Raw genomic sequence first — 13,859 nt, forward strand, 5'->3', positions numbered from 1 at the left:
CTCCAGTACAGGCTCAACATGGCATGCACACCACCTGGGCCTGTAGGGCTCTTGCAGCATGAAAGGGGAGGATGGTGACTTCATGACCTTGCTAAGCCAATTAGTCATCTTACCCTGAGGAGAAGGACAAGCACAAGGGTGGGGAAAGCAAACAAAAGATTGTTCCAGCTGTCCCTAGAATAAACAGATCATTTTATTCCACATTTATGGGGAGCTATTAATTTCATCCTTGACAATCAAATAGCAAAGGATTTTCTATTTATCCTGACAGCAGGAATTCCAGGCTGATACCATCCTTTCATTACAAATGTCATCACTTCAGTCATCATGGAATGTCCTAGAAAGATAAATAAATAAACAAAAGAGTGAAATGAGAGTCTGGCTCCTGGGGTGGTTGCAACTTTGATATTTTTGCCCTTTTCTCTATGTAGAATGACTTAGGTTATGGTCATTATGTATTGTAAGATGAACCATCTTTATAGCAACAGTACTCATTATTTCCTCACTCCCAAATCACAAGCAGAGTTGGTATCTGGCTCTCACAGGTTACATGGTGGCAGTTGTGAGCCCTGGGGTTGTGAGCCCAGGACTCTTCTCAATGTTTGGCACTACAACTTTTCAGTGTAGTGAGCTGATCTCTGATAATGGTGCAGTGGAGATTGTTTGTAGACCCTTAAAGAAACATAGCAGATTCTTTGTCCAAAACTCCATGCATAAGAGAAGAGGAAAGCACCAAAACACTCCAAGGTGGACCTGAATCAAGCTATCAAAGACCCCTCGAGGCACTTGCATGCTACCTGAAAGGAACAACCCACTAAAATACCCACATCTTGACATTCTAGTTTGAGTCAGTTCATAACTTAGTACAAAAATGGGTCCCAGGGTTGTGTGGCTGCTCTGCTTGGGTTTGGGAACAGAGGACTTCTACTTAGCTGTAGATGTCTTGGCATGAGAATAGTGCAGGTGTCCTCTTTCCTCCAGAGAGTGAAAGTTCCTAGCTTTCACTAGGAAGCTGTGCAGATGTGTGCACAGCTGCATCTATACATGTGCTGGCACCAAGGGAGATGTGGAACAGAGGGACCTGAAGAGGCTTCCCAAGGAAGAGAATGTGGGCTGTGGGCTCCGAAAAGGCCCTTGCAAAGAGGGGGCTCTGAGAACACGAAAAGCAGCTCATTATGGGAAATGTTGAGGGAAATCTCCTGAAAGCGATTCTGAAGTCCAGACCAAGGGTAACTTCAGTGGCTTTAGTGAGGGGGGATGGAAGGTGGTGGAAAAGAAAGTTTGAATCAGAGGTCAGATCATAGATAGGCTTACATACTTAATATAAAGTCGATAGGAAGGACACATGTGTCTTGGGGGCAGTGGGGCTTTGAGTGGAGGAATGGCAGGATAGAATATATGTAAATGATCATTCTGGTTAAAGTAGAGCAAGGCATAAACTGTAAGAGGAAAGATGAAGCATAAAGAAAGAAAACACTGGGTGACTGTGATCCTAGGGATGGGAGGCAGCTGGGGCATGAAGGTGGGGGCAGTATGGACAGATTCTCTTGTTCAGAGTCAGCTCTGCCTCGTGCCTGGTTTAAAATGTGACTCCAGAACTCTTGCTCGATCCTGCCCCCAAACTTGCCTATCCTCCTGCAACCTCGGTGGAACTCTGAAACACAGAGTTTGCTACAATACAGAGAGGACCAAGAGCTTATCTAGCCAGACTCCTGCTCTTTCTAAGTTCCAAAGCAGTGGCTCACACCCCCTTCCTTCTACCAGTTCTGAGCTTTGTCAGTACCCAACAGTCATTTCCATTGCTCTAGTCCTTGACACTCAATGTATCATTTAAAACGCACTAAGATTTCTTAGTCTAGACTGCCACAATAAATTGCTATAGACTGAGTAGCTTAAGAAATACATTATTTCTTACAGTTCTGGGATCTGGAAGACCAAGGTCAAGATATTGATTGATTTAGTCTCTAGTGACAGTCATTTCATGGTTTTCAGATTTAATTCCTGCTGTATCCTCAAGTAACAGAAGGACAGAGACTTCTCTGGGATGTAATGGCACTAATCCCTTTTACCAGGAGCGACCTCTCCTACTTATACTCTCACAGTAGGGTTGGTGTTTAAAATAAAAAATCTGGACAGTTCACATCATTCCAATCCTACACCCCGCCCTGCAATCATATTCTTCTTGTACAAAAAAATTATTCATTGCATTCCAAGAGCTCCTAAAATCTTATCTCATTCCAGTCTAAAGTACAACATCCAAAATCTTATTTAAATATTATCTAAACCAGATATGGGTGACTCTCAAGGTTTAATTTGTCTGGAGGCAAAATTCTTCTTCATTGGTGAATGTGTCAAGTTAGTTAAGTTGAGTGCTTTTGAATTTCGGTTATGTGATGGGCAGGTGTAGGTAGATATATTCACTAGAAGAGGAGCTGTAGAGAAGATAGGGGTGGTGGCTGGAAACTAAGGGTGCCTACACCTGCCAAGGTGAGTCTTCTGAGTACTTAAGCCTGGAGAGTAATTCTCTGTGACTTGAAGTTTTACTTTCGGACCCTAAGCTCTGCTGAGCACTAGTAGAAAGCCGTGACGTTGGCGAAGGTTATCCGACCTGCTGAAAGTGAATCAGTTGCCTTCCTTTCGGAAACCAAAGAGGCAGCTCTGATGAGCTCTGAATTTCCTTTGAGGTCATTCTTTCCTTGTTTTGAAGAATAGAACACGTTCAAGGCCAATAGCTCTATGAACTTGTCCTGTAAAATCCTAGACATCAGATAACGTTGCTTCATTCCTTCTTATTCTTGTCCAAACTGGCAGTTTTCCTGCTGGGGTAGCTGAGTAGTTCCATGGTTTACACCCACCCCAACCTTATCAAAGGGTCAGTTGGCCACCCTCTCTATGTTCTTGTCCAGCTGCATTCTCTCTCTCTCTCTCTCTCTCTCTCTCTCTCTCTCTCTCTCTCTCTCTCTCTCTCCATTTGATTACCCTGAGACTTTCTTAAGATTGAATGTCTGGTTTCTTCTTTGCTTACTAAGTCTGTCCTGGAGTCACTTCTGGTCTTGTTTATGGGCAGCCAAGAGGAACCAAGCCGCTCTTTCAACACTGCTTAGAAATTTCATCACTCACCAATAATTCATCCTTCACAAACTCTGTCTTCCATAAAACATGAGACCACAAGTACGACCCCTGTTCCTTCTCACTTCATAGAAATCATGCCTGTCCTCCAGTTTCCAAACCACATTCCTCATTTCCATTTGATACCTCCCCAGAATGACTTCGATCATCTGTCCCTTGCTTGCTTGCTTGCTATTTTCTTTTTTTGTTCATTTTGAGACAGATCTCATTCTATGGCCTTTGCAGGCATTAAGCTCGTGACTGGTTTGGACTCCCAAGTGCTGAGGTTAGAGAATTACAAACATGTCACATCATTTCTGGCTTTGTCTATATTTCAACCAAAATTCTGTTCATAGTTACTTAGATATTTTCTAAGAAGATGAAGGGCTTCTCTATAGGTCTCTCTTCTTTATGAGATCTCACTAGAACTGATTTGAAACCTCACCTGACTTTTCTAAACCTTGTCTTCTTCTACCATGCACTCAAGCTCTTCCAACATCTTTTCATTACCCAGTTCCAAAGACAGTTACATATTTTTAGGTATATTTTTCACAGCAGTGGTCCCATTCATAAGAACTGATTCCTGTCTTCATGGCCTAAAGGAATACGTCTTTCCTATGGTTCTAGAAATCAGAATGCCCAATGTCAAGGTCCTGGCAGGAATATTATCTATCCAGGGCCCTCTTGCTCTTCAAATGCTTATCTCCTCATAGATCCCTCACATTGTGGAGAAAGAGATTAATAATTCATCCCTAAGAGGCTTTACTTGGTCACTTACTCTTCATGTTGGCCCTAAAGGGTGAGTTCTTCCTGGAGGGGAGACGTCACAGACTTCAGTGACATGACAAGCATCCCTAGGGTCATGGAGAGGATAGGCACGTGCCCTGTCTATCAAATACATCGCCAAGAACAAGTAGGTGACCACAAGGCACTTTGGTAGCTTGCCTAAGAATTTCTTTTAGTTTGCAGACTTTCTACTTTTCATGGAAATTTCCATTATCATTGTGTTCCTTGGAAGTCTTGTGCCCTGGAAGGCAGCCAGTGACTCTAGGAGAACTGTTCCCTCTGTGGTCAGTACTCAGGCACCTTTTGGTGGCATACGCAGTGTGCAGTGTAGGAATGGTAGGCATGAAACTCTGACCTGAGAGCTGATGTGTGGACTAACCTTACTAGGGCCAGCAGGAAAGCAGCACGGGTTCCATTTTCTCTGCCTCCTTCGTCAAATCACTGTTTATCTACAGTGGCTTCTTTTGCTTTGTGTGAATGTGTATCACATATGCATGAGACTTTAAAGCTGGTGTTAGTCAGACACAAACTTAGTGTCTAACTCACTGATACTCCACCCTGTTGCTATAGATAACGGCGGAATTCAACATGAGACTCACACATAAAAACGTAGAGCAGTAGTAATAGAAAACACTGAGTGTTAACTGTTTGTCAAACACTCAAAATTTTCATGTTTTCCCAATGAATCCTTTTAACCACCTGTGGGGTTGAGAGTATTATTACCTAAAGCCACCCATATACTCAACAAACTGAGGACTACAAGATGACAAACATCACTCTGATGTCAAATAGGACAACAAGATGGCTGTCCCCATGCTGGTTTAGACATGCAGAACCCCAAATCTTAGACTAATTAGGTGAATCACAGAGGTTAAACAGTGAAAATAGTAACCGAGGACTAGAGCTGATCCGACTTCTCCCTTGGCTTAGCTTGGACCCTGGAAATTCCTGAAAGTGCATATGCCCTTCCTTGCCTCTGTGGATCTGGATATCACTTGCTGAAACTCTTATCCTTGTGTGGGTTCTTTGTATTTCTGTTAATAAATACAGAAAAATAATAAACTATCTTTCTTTGTGTAGTAATTTCAAATTAATATCTGATAGCAGTGACTATCAGGACACCAGGGAGGTGAGAATCCATTGTTTACAGCCTTTCTGAGTACACTGAACTCCCCTCTCCAGGCTTCCTTTCCTCTCCATACAATGCAGTTTCAAGTCTCCAAAGAGTCTAAATCCCTGAGCCCCTGAAAAGGTGGATCAGAACTCAGTGAGCACTAGAGGCTTGGACTTGAGACAGCGATTCTCTGTGGAGCAGCTGACCTGAGGCTTGTTTATTGTATGCTTATTTAAGTATGTTATAGGCTTTGCAAAAGGGGGAGTAGGGTCAGAGCCCATAAAGCTTGTGGCAGAGGGGTCTGCTTTGTTTGGTTAGATGAACTGTGTTGTTAAGCCATGGGCGTGCTGCAGGGAGCTAGCTATTCTCGAAGCACAACCAGGGCTTGCCAGGGTTTGGTTCTGCACCCTAGCTTTAGTTCAGGGCTGTTATAATTGAGCTAATGATTTCACTTTCCATTAGGTTCCAGGGATCGTGCAGGGACTACCGGTGAGGACCCTTCTCTGGCAAGCTTTGTTCCCGGTAGAACAGGACATGTGACAGGTTTTAGGAGACTGAGATCTCTGCAGAACACTAACATATTTCCTTGTCTCTGTTGCCAACCATGACAGGATGACCTGGTCAGGTGAGACTCAGCAATCTCCCCAGGAGTGTATGTGTGTGTGTGTGTGTGTATGTGTTGAGGGGAGATTGATGTATACATGTTTGAACTATTTCTTAAGAACATTGCTCTATTTTATAGCTGAGATAACAGACAGTCAGACATTAATGGTCAAACTGGACTAAGAATCAGGCTTCTTGTACTGGTCAGGACTGTCCACCAACCTAGGAGCTTCCCTTCCTGCAATCCTGCACCCTGATTGAAGCTGGTGAGACAACAGGCAAGGTTGTATTGGGGATTTTTTCTTCTAGAACCTTTCCCCGCAGGCATGAATTTCTTTGCAGAGGCCAACCCGATGAGAAGATGAAGGCAAGCAGGCCAACTGGCAGAGAGATAGAAAGAAGGTAGAAGATAGGGGCTTGCTATCTCATCGAGGCAAGTGTGGGTTGCCAGACTCTGAATGTCTCTTCCTCAAGGGAAAGAACACTGCCAAGAGTCAGAGCGGTGGTACAATCTAGCCCCACGACTTTGTGGTACAATCTAGCCCCACGACTTTGTGGTACAATCTAGCCACCACGACTTTGTGGTACAATCTAGCCCCACGACTTTGTGGTACAATCTAGCCCCACGACTTTGTGGTACAATCTAGCCACCACGACTTTGTGGTACAATCTAGCCACCACGACTTTGTGGTACAATCTAGCCCCACGACTTTGTGGTACAATCTAGCCACCACGACTTTGTGGTACAATCTAGCCACCACGACTTTGTGGTACAATCTAGCCCCACGACTTTGTGGTACAATCTAGCCACCACGACTTTGTGGTACAATCTAGCCACCACGACTTTGAAATGGGAGGCAGCTGAGCCATGCATTTTTAATGCTTTCCTGCAAGGTGGCAAAAAGGGCATTGCAGAGATTAAATCATCTCTATAAAAAGAAAATGAGAATTGTGGCTGTAAAAGACCTGGCTACTTAGTTAGGGAAGTTGATTGGCAAAGAAAAAAGGCAGTTATGAGTGTTTATATTTGACTCTGTTCTTTAAAGCACTGGGAACCTAGAAGACCTTCTACCTGGACAAGATCCCTTGTACGAGAAGCCATGGGCAAGCAAGGATATAGAGCAGTCCCAGACCACTGCTCCTTGTTCTGTAGTGGCACCTTTCATATTGGAATGTCATGTTCATCCCTCAAAAAAACACGTTCAGATACAGATTATCTTTCCTGGAATCTGGTACAAGGTTCCTGGAGAGATCCTGAATTTTGATAAACTGTCAAGCGTCTTTGTCTATGAGTTAAAGGGTCTAGAGCACGCTACTAGTAGAAATGGGGGGCAAGAGATTGAAATGTGCTTTGTAGGCAGGATTTTATTAGTGCTGGGGGATACCAGGCTCTGTGATAGCTTGGGAGTCAAGTGGAATGCAAGTCTGAGGCAGGACAGCGCTGGAATGATAAGGCTATAGTGGAAGCTTCAGCTAGGGCCATTTTCCTTTGGCAGTCAGAAGGTGGTCACATAGGCATGTCTTGGGACCCAAGGAAATAGAATTTCACTGGAAAAGACTATGGTACTGTAACAGGAAGGGATACCAGTGCAGGAGAGAGAGGTTTCAGATATGAGGTCTGCAGTGTTATGGTACCTTTTATACCACGATACAATAAATACCCGACAGCACAACTTAAGTGACAAACTTATGGTAGGCAGGAGTCAGAGAGGCAAGAAAGGATCAGAGGCTAGATTTAAGCTCCAAAGCCACACCCCCTCTGACCTATTTCCTCCAACCAGGCCACACCTCCCAAAGTTTCTATAGCTTCTCAAAATAGTATCACCAGTGAAGACCAAGCTTTCAACACAGGAGCCCATGGTGACGTTTCATGTTACAGCAAACATCTCCTAAGTCACATGGGCAGAAAGGAAATTTCTTTGAAAGGGAGGAGTGAGCAGGCTGCAAAGAACTATTATGGGAAGTGAGATGAACAGGTGGCTGGACAGGGCAGTTGACAAGAAATGGACAGTGCCCCTTTCCTGTACCCTCCCCTTTCCCTGAGCCCTCCCCTTTTCCTGTGCCCTCCCCCTTCCCCCCAGAGGTTGGTTCTGGGGAAAGGGAGACAACCTCATGTTTGGCTCATTCAGACCTAGAATTTGTCAGGCAATTTATTTAGAATGGCTAGAGAATCGGTTCAGTTAATCACAAATATGGCAAAGAAAGAGAACTGGGTAGGTATGTGAGCTTGTCATAGAGAGCAGGTGACTGGTGTCTTCTCCAAACACACGGGGACACAGTTTTATGCAATAAGATGCTTCCGGGAAAGAAAGAATGTTGATATTTCTTAGTTGGGCCTCTTTAACAGGTATTCAGTCTCTGCTCCCTTCATGAACCTAACATTTAGGCACCAACTTTGTAATTTTTTTATTTTTCAAAAAGTTAAAAGCAAGAGTCAGAATGAATATCAAATGTTCTTTTTAGTAAGAAATTAGTAAGAAATTCAGTAGGAAGGACAAGCTGACTCAAAGCAGAGAGAGTGGGTTCTCTTTCTCACGCACACATATGCACGCACACGCACACACGAACACACAAAATCTTGAAGCTGAATGTGATGGCACCTACTCACTATTTAAATCTTGGAAGACTGAGGCAGGAAGATTACTATGAGTTAGAGGCCAACCTGGGCTACATAATGAGATACGGTCTCAAAACACTAAACAAATCAAACGCAAAACATCCTTAAGTAAGTTTGCTGATGGAGACATCACTGGTTGACTAATGACACAAAGGACAATAAATTTATGCTATTTGGGATTATTTCCCAATAGAATAGAAATTATAGATGCCACTGCTAGACTAGCCCTTTAGAATATCATGCAATCCCCGTGCCCTGCCTCAAATAGTAATTTAATGGTAGATCACACAGGTGCATGCCTCTAGATAATTATTTGATCTTCAACTGGTCTGTCTAAACATTGCTCATTGTGGGTAATAAAAGTTTATACCCATTTCCAGGCCTTATTTTAAGTGGCTTTTTATAACATCCCTAGTATTTCTATACCAGAAATCCTATTCAGAAGCTGACCAGGAGGAAGCATGTCTTAGCTAGAGCTGTATTCCCCGGGAGCACCCAAGGCAAGCAGCACAGCATTCAGGCTCTTTGTGGCTGGCATCAGGAGAGTGACAAGAATCATGTTTTGTTGTTTGATCTTCTGAATTTTTTGACCTTCTGAATTTTCCATGAGGGCCATTTAGGAAACTTTAAAGTAATATGGGGTTGAGAGGGAGTATGCTCCTGCCATGAGAGAGCAAAAACAACTTAATAAGCTTCAAAACAAAAATGTTTTTCTGCGGGCTGAACAATGCACGCTACCAGAGGCCTAATGAGTTAAGGCTCCGCTCCAAAGTGTGGCCAAGAGAAGCTATTATTAGTTCTCCCATGACCCAGAAGCCCTTGTTTGCACACCCAGATGGGGCCACACTTCCTAAAACCATCAAAGCCCACTTTAATTAGTCTGTTAATAGAAACTTGTTGTGAGCCTGGGTACCCTTTGTGGCCAGTTTTTTTTTTTTTTTGTCTCCAATCTCCGTTAATTCAGTAAAGTATCACAGTAGCTGGAGGAACACAGAGATTTTGTTAATAAAAATAAGCTAGCTGACTTATCAGGTGGTAACAATCAGATTGAAAAACAGGAATCATTCGGTGAACTTTCCAGCTCAAATGTGAACAATATTATGATGTTTATCCTTGGCAAACCCTTCGATGCTGTATACAATGTAACTGCCTATTTTATTTATGGAGAAGGTCTTCGGGGAATTGGTATGAGACATTTGGGCTCCCTGAGCAGCTGAGCTCAGTATTCCAGTAGGTACGGAGGATGTACACAGAGAGATGTACACAAGGCAAAGGGGAGTAGAGGGTGAGGCCTCTGCATAGGAGTGTTGAGAAGGGACCCAGGTTGAGAGAAGGAAGAAGCCGTTTTGAGCTTCACTTCTTGGTTATTTGTCCCTACCACTGCCCTTTCTTCCTCCTGGCGCTTGTCCGCTGAACTTGAATAGTCTTTGTATTTCACTCGTGTCTCTCCATCTCCACCCACCTGATATCAGTGTCCTGATTTGAGGTGGATGCTGTGTTAGGTCCTTGATGTTATAGTTTATTTAGTTTTCAGATACAGCAGGAAGTGGTGGATTTACTGCCACTGAATAGATGGAGAAACTGGGGATGAAATGACCCACCTACAGCAGTGACATGGCTCATAAGAAGCACAGTAGGATTTGTAGATGTCTGACCTCAAAGATCATACTTGCTAATAACATGATAACTCACAGTCACATTACCATCAGTTGGGACAGTGACCATTAAGAGTTACCCTTATTCCAGGGATTTTCTACCCATTCCTGAAGGATGCAGGTTTCTTCCAGACCTCCAGAATTTCTGGTAGGTTTTTTCTTTTTCTCTTTTCTTTTCTTTATTTCCTTTTCTTCTTTCTTTCTTTCTTTCTTTCTTTCTTTCTTTCTTTCTTTCTTTCTTTCTTTCTTCCTTTCTTTCCTTCTTCCTTTTTGTTTCTTTTGGTTTTTTGAGACAGCGTTTTGCCTCAAACTCACAGAGATCCGCCCGCCTCTGCCTCCCGAGTGCTGGAATTAAAGGCGTGCACTACCACCGCCTAGCTTCCGGTAGGTTTTTAAGGTCCCCTCATTCGTGCTTCTGAGTCTGTCAAATCCAGTCAGTTGTCCCAGCTTCCTGCCAGGTCCCCACTGCCTGCTAGGATTTCGTGCATCAGCTTCAGAATGCTTGTGACATCTGTTGGCTCAGGGCGACCTACCATGCCCCTGGTCTCCACTGGATGTCATTGTCTCTTCTAGCTGCCCCTTCCCACCCTCTCCACCTCCAGAAGGGACCCCCCCACACACACACACCATGTTTTGTTTACCCTGGGAGGTCGGGCCTCAGGCTGTTTGCTCCGTCCTTATACTCAAAGTGTCAATGTTGTTTGTCCCCTCCAGAGTTCATGCTGAAAACTGGTCATTATTATAACAGTAGATAGCTGGTGGAACCCTAAGACAGGGGTAGGTTATGGAGCCCCACCCTCCTGAAGGGATTAGGGCTGTTCTTTTAGAACTAGGGAACTGGGTTGATTCTAGCAGATGTACATGAGATCTTTCTCCTGAGAATCTATTACTCACCAAGACAGGCTTGTTAAAATGCTAGGTGCCACTCTTGTGTGTTCTCTCTTTCATACGTTTTGTGCCTCCTGCTTTTCTGCTAATGCCATGGCATCATGTGAGGCCTTTGCTAAACAAAGTTGTGTCATCATAGAATCCCAGCGGCAGAATCTGAACTAAACAAACCTCTTTCTTTAATAAATCACTTGGTCTCAAGCGTTCCGCTTTAGCGACAACAGACCAAGACAGCGTCATTTCCGTTGTATCTTCTCTCTGTTGACTTACACAAGGCTCAGACCCAGGTCCCTGGGTGGGGGTTGGAGGAGCAGTCGGTCAATCCAGACTGTTCTAGAATCCTAACAAATGGAGAACACTTTTCCCATGCGGTGCCAGAGGCTTGGGTTACTGGGTTCATCCAACCCAGATGTCCTGCCCAAAGGAAGGTCACCTCAGCCACAAGTACAACGGACTCTTCAGATAAGTCACGCAGCTTCAGTGCAAGATAGAGCCCCTCCACACTTCCTGCACATTGACTTTTAGTGGTCCCTGACACAGGGTGTTGTACTAGTGACCAAATCTCACAAGTTTGTGGTAAGAGTATTTAGAACATCCTTGGTTTGAGAGACTATGTGGCCTTCTGGATCCAGGATGGCTGAGCATCAGTCCTCCCTAACCTGGTACATGACAAGCTACCACATGTGTATTGAGTGGCAGAGGGAACAAGACACAGATGACTGAATTGCGTGCTTGGTCATTTTTCACTGGACCTCATATTAAGGCATTAATTTCAATGCACTTTGTATTTTAAAAACGATTCTGCCCCCCTTTTCAATGAACCTAAACTTGCTTTGCAAAATAAAGTCTATAAAAATGAAAGTAAGCAGATTTAACATAGATTATGAATTACAAAGAAATGAACAGATCACTGCTGTGTTTCTGTACAGTCCAGTCAGGGCTTATTACTTGGCTGAAGATTTCTTGCCAACAAATACAAGCAAAGTAAAATATTAATCTGTTCATCACTAGCCATGCAATCAGGGACTTACTTTGACCTTGGGGCTGAGTCCTGGGACTGCACAAATATTGTACATTCGCAAGGACAAACATCTTCCCATGGGTTTCTGATTTAATTGCACAGTGACCTAAAAGCACAGGGCTCCTATCCTTTGGACTCCGCTTTGTAAATTTTATTAAAGTTCTTGGCCGAAATGAGGAAGTGGAAAAGGTGCATTGTATGTTCCAGAAGCTTTATGAAACCGCAGACATCTCTTTTCTATTCCTCTACCCATGCATGGTACCAGAGTTGCTATAGGCTCAAAGCCTGGGCTCTGCCAGTCCCCACAAGCTAGGCGTGGCCACATTCCCCCAAAATACCAATTAAAGAGGCACATAATAGTGAGAAGCAGAGAAGAGAGGTCACTCAATGTGGTCACACTGGGAAGGGCAGCAAATAAAGAGGCCCAATGGCTCCCCAAGTTGATCTTTGGGGTGCTGATATGATGTTTTGCTTTAGAACGGGAAAGTTTACATATAAATAAGTGGTCCTGGTCAAGATGTAGTTCTGTCCATCATTGAGTCATAATTGTTTGGACTCAGAAATGCCCTGCCAGGTGCTCTTGTTAGATATCTGAACTGTGTAAAATCTTTTCTTGGGCAGCAAGCTCCTTCTCTGACTGGCACCAGGAATTTAGCCTTTTCTTTCTCCCCAAATGGGATTCTTAGGAAATTTTAATTCTTTGGCACACATTGTTCAGCAGTCTGACTGCCCAATGGAGGGGTGCCAGTGTCTCTTTTTACTACCAGGATAGTTACGCAGGGATTCTCAGTACCCTTATTTGTCCTTGTTCAAAGTTTACCCCCACATATAGGGAAAGGCTCTCTGTAGAAGGAGCTACGGGCAGCTTCCCACCGCCCACCCAGCTAGCTTTACCCGAAATAATTACACGGAAACTGTATTCTTTTAAACACTGCCTGGCCCGTTATCTCTAGAGAGTTAGTTACTGGCTAACTCTCACATCTTGATTAACCCATTTCTAATAATCTGTATAGCACCATGAGGTGGTGGCTTACCGGGAAAGATTCTGCATGTCTGACCTGGTGGCTGGCTCCATGGCATCTGCCTCATTGCTCTCTTCCCAGCATTCTGTTCTGTTTACTCCACCTACCTAATTTTCTGTCCTATCAAAGGGCCAAGGCAGTCTCTTTATTAACCAATGAAAATAACACATAGACAGAAGGCTCACCTACATTAGCTCTCCCTGAAAATTATCTAATCTTTCAAACTATTCACCAGACAAAACTCTTACTAGATCAAGCTGTTATAGAGAATCAATGTCCAGAATGCGTTTAAAGAGTGTTGGTGACGGAGCTGTGAAGATGACACTTTACAATGACAACTGGCCTCCCTAAAATTGCCAGCCCAGCTTGACGGCAGTCATAGCGTTAATAGTAACAGTCATCATGGATGCCTTAGTCCTCACAAATCACTGTGCATCCATTTGCTCCTTGGTACTTCATGGCAAAATTGTGGTCTGAATAGTCTTGTGTCATGTCAGGGTCATTTGAACATGTAAGTTTCCTGATAGCATTGTTGAGAAGTCTGTCTCTGATCACATCAAATAGTCTTGGCACCTTAGGAGTGAGGAATCCCTACAGCCGCATCTCTGTCCTACTTGTCAGAACCCTTCATGGCCCAGATGAATAAATGTCTCACCAAGTCCCAGGTTTTCATGGTTGGGATCCCAGGCCAGGGCTGACTTTGCTGTCTGACCTCAGACAAGCATTTGGGGGAGATTTTACCTTGTCATCTGAAAATTGAAACACTTCAGTCAAAAGATTGAGTTTTCAGATGAAATGCTGTCAGTGTGTGGAAATTAACTGCTTGGTGGACATTCTAGGAGGATGTCCTGGAGTTCTCTGTTTTCTCATTCTCTAACTTCCCCACCTCCTATACTATCCTTTCAGGCATATTTACACTCTCTAGGGCTCCACGGAAATGTCTCATCTCCTGGTATGTCAGTCTCTGTCGACCCTGACATTTAGTGACATTTCATTTCCTCCTCTGTAAAAGCTAAAAGGACTAGATTCAGTTGTCTCCAAAGAT

At 43.8% G+C, this 13,859-nt stretch overlaps 1 long non-coding RNA gene across 1 annotated transcript; it reads right to left on the minus strand.

Annotated features, from left to right (window-relative positions):
- Positions 1-175: 175 nt before the first annotated feature.
- Positions 176-12,895, minus strand: LOC148120604 (uncharacterized). Its single transcript, XR_015739139.1, has 2 exons — positions 12,827-12,895; positions 176-337 (listed from the first exon to the last, which is right to left on the minus strand). It is a non-coding gene; the product is annotated as an uncharacterized LOC148120604 (long non-coding RNA).
- Positions 12,896-13,859: the final 964 nt, after the last annotated feature.

The sequence above is a fragment of the Myodes glareolus genome, chromosome 10, assembly GCF_982192425.1.
Source record: "Myodes glareolus chromosome 10, mMyoGla1.1, whole genome shotgun sequence".
Taxonomy (NCBI): domain Eukaryota; kingdom Metazoa; phylum Chordata; class Mammalia; order Rodentia; family Cricetidae; genus Myodes; species Myodes glareolus.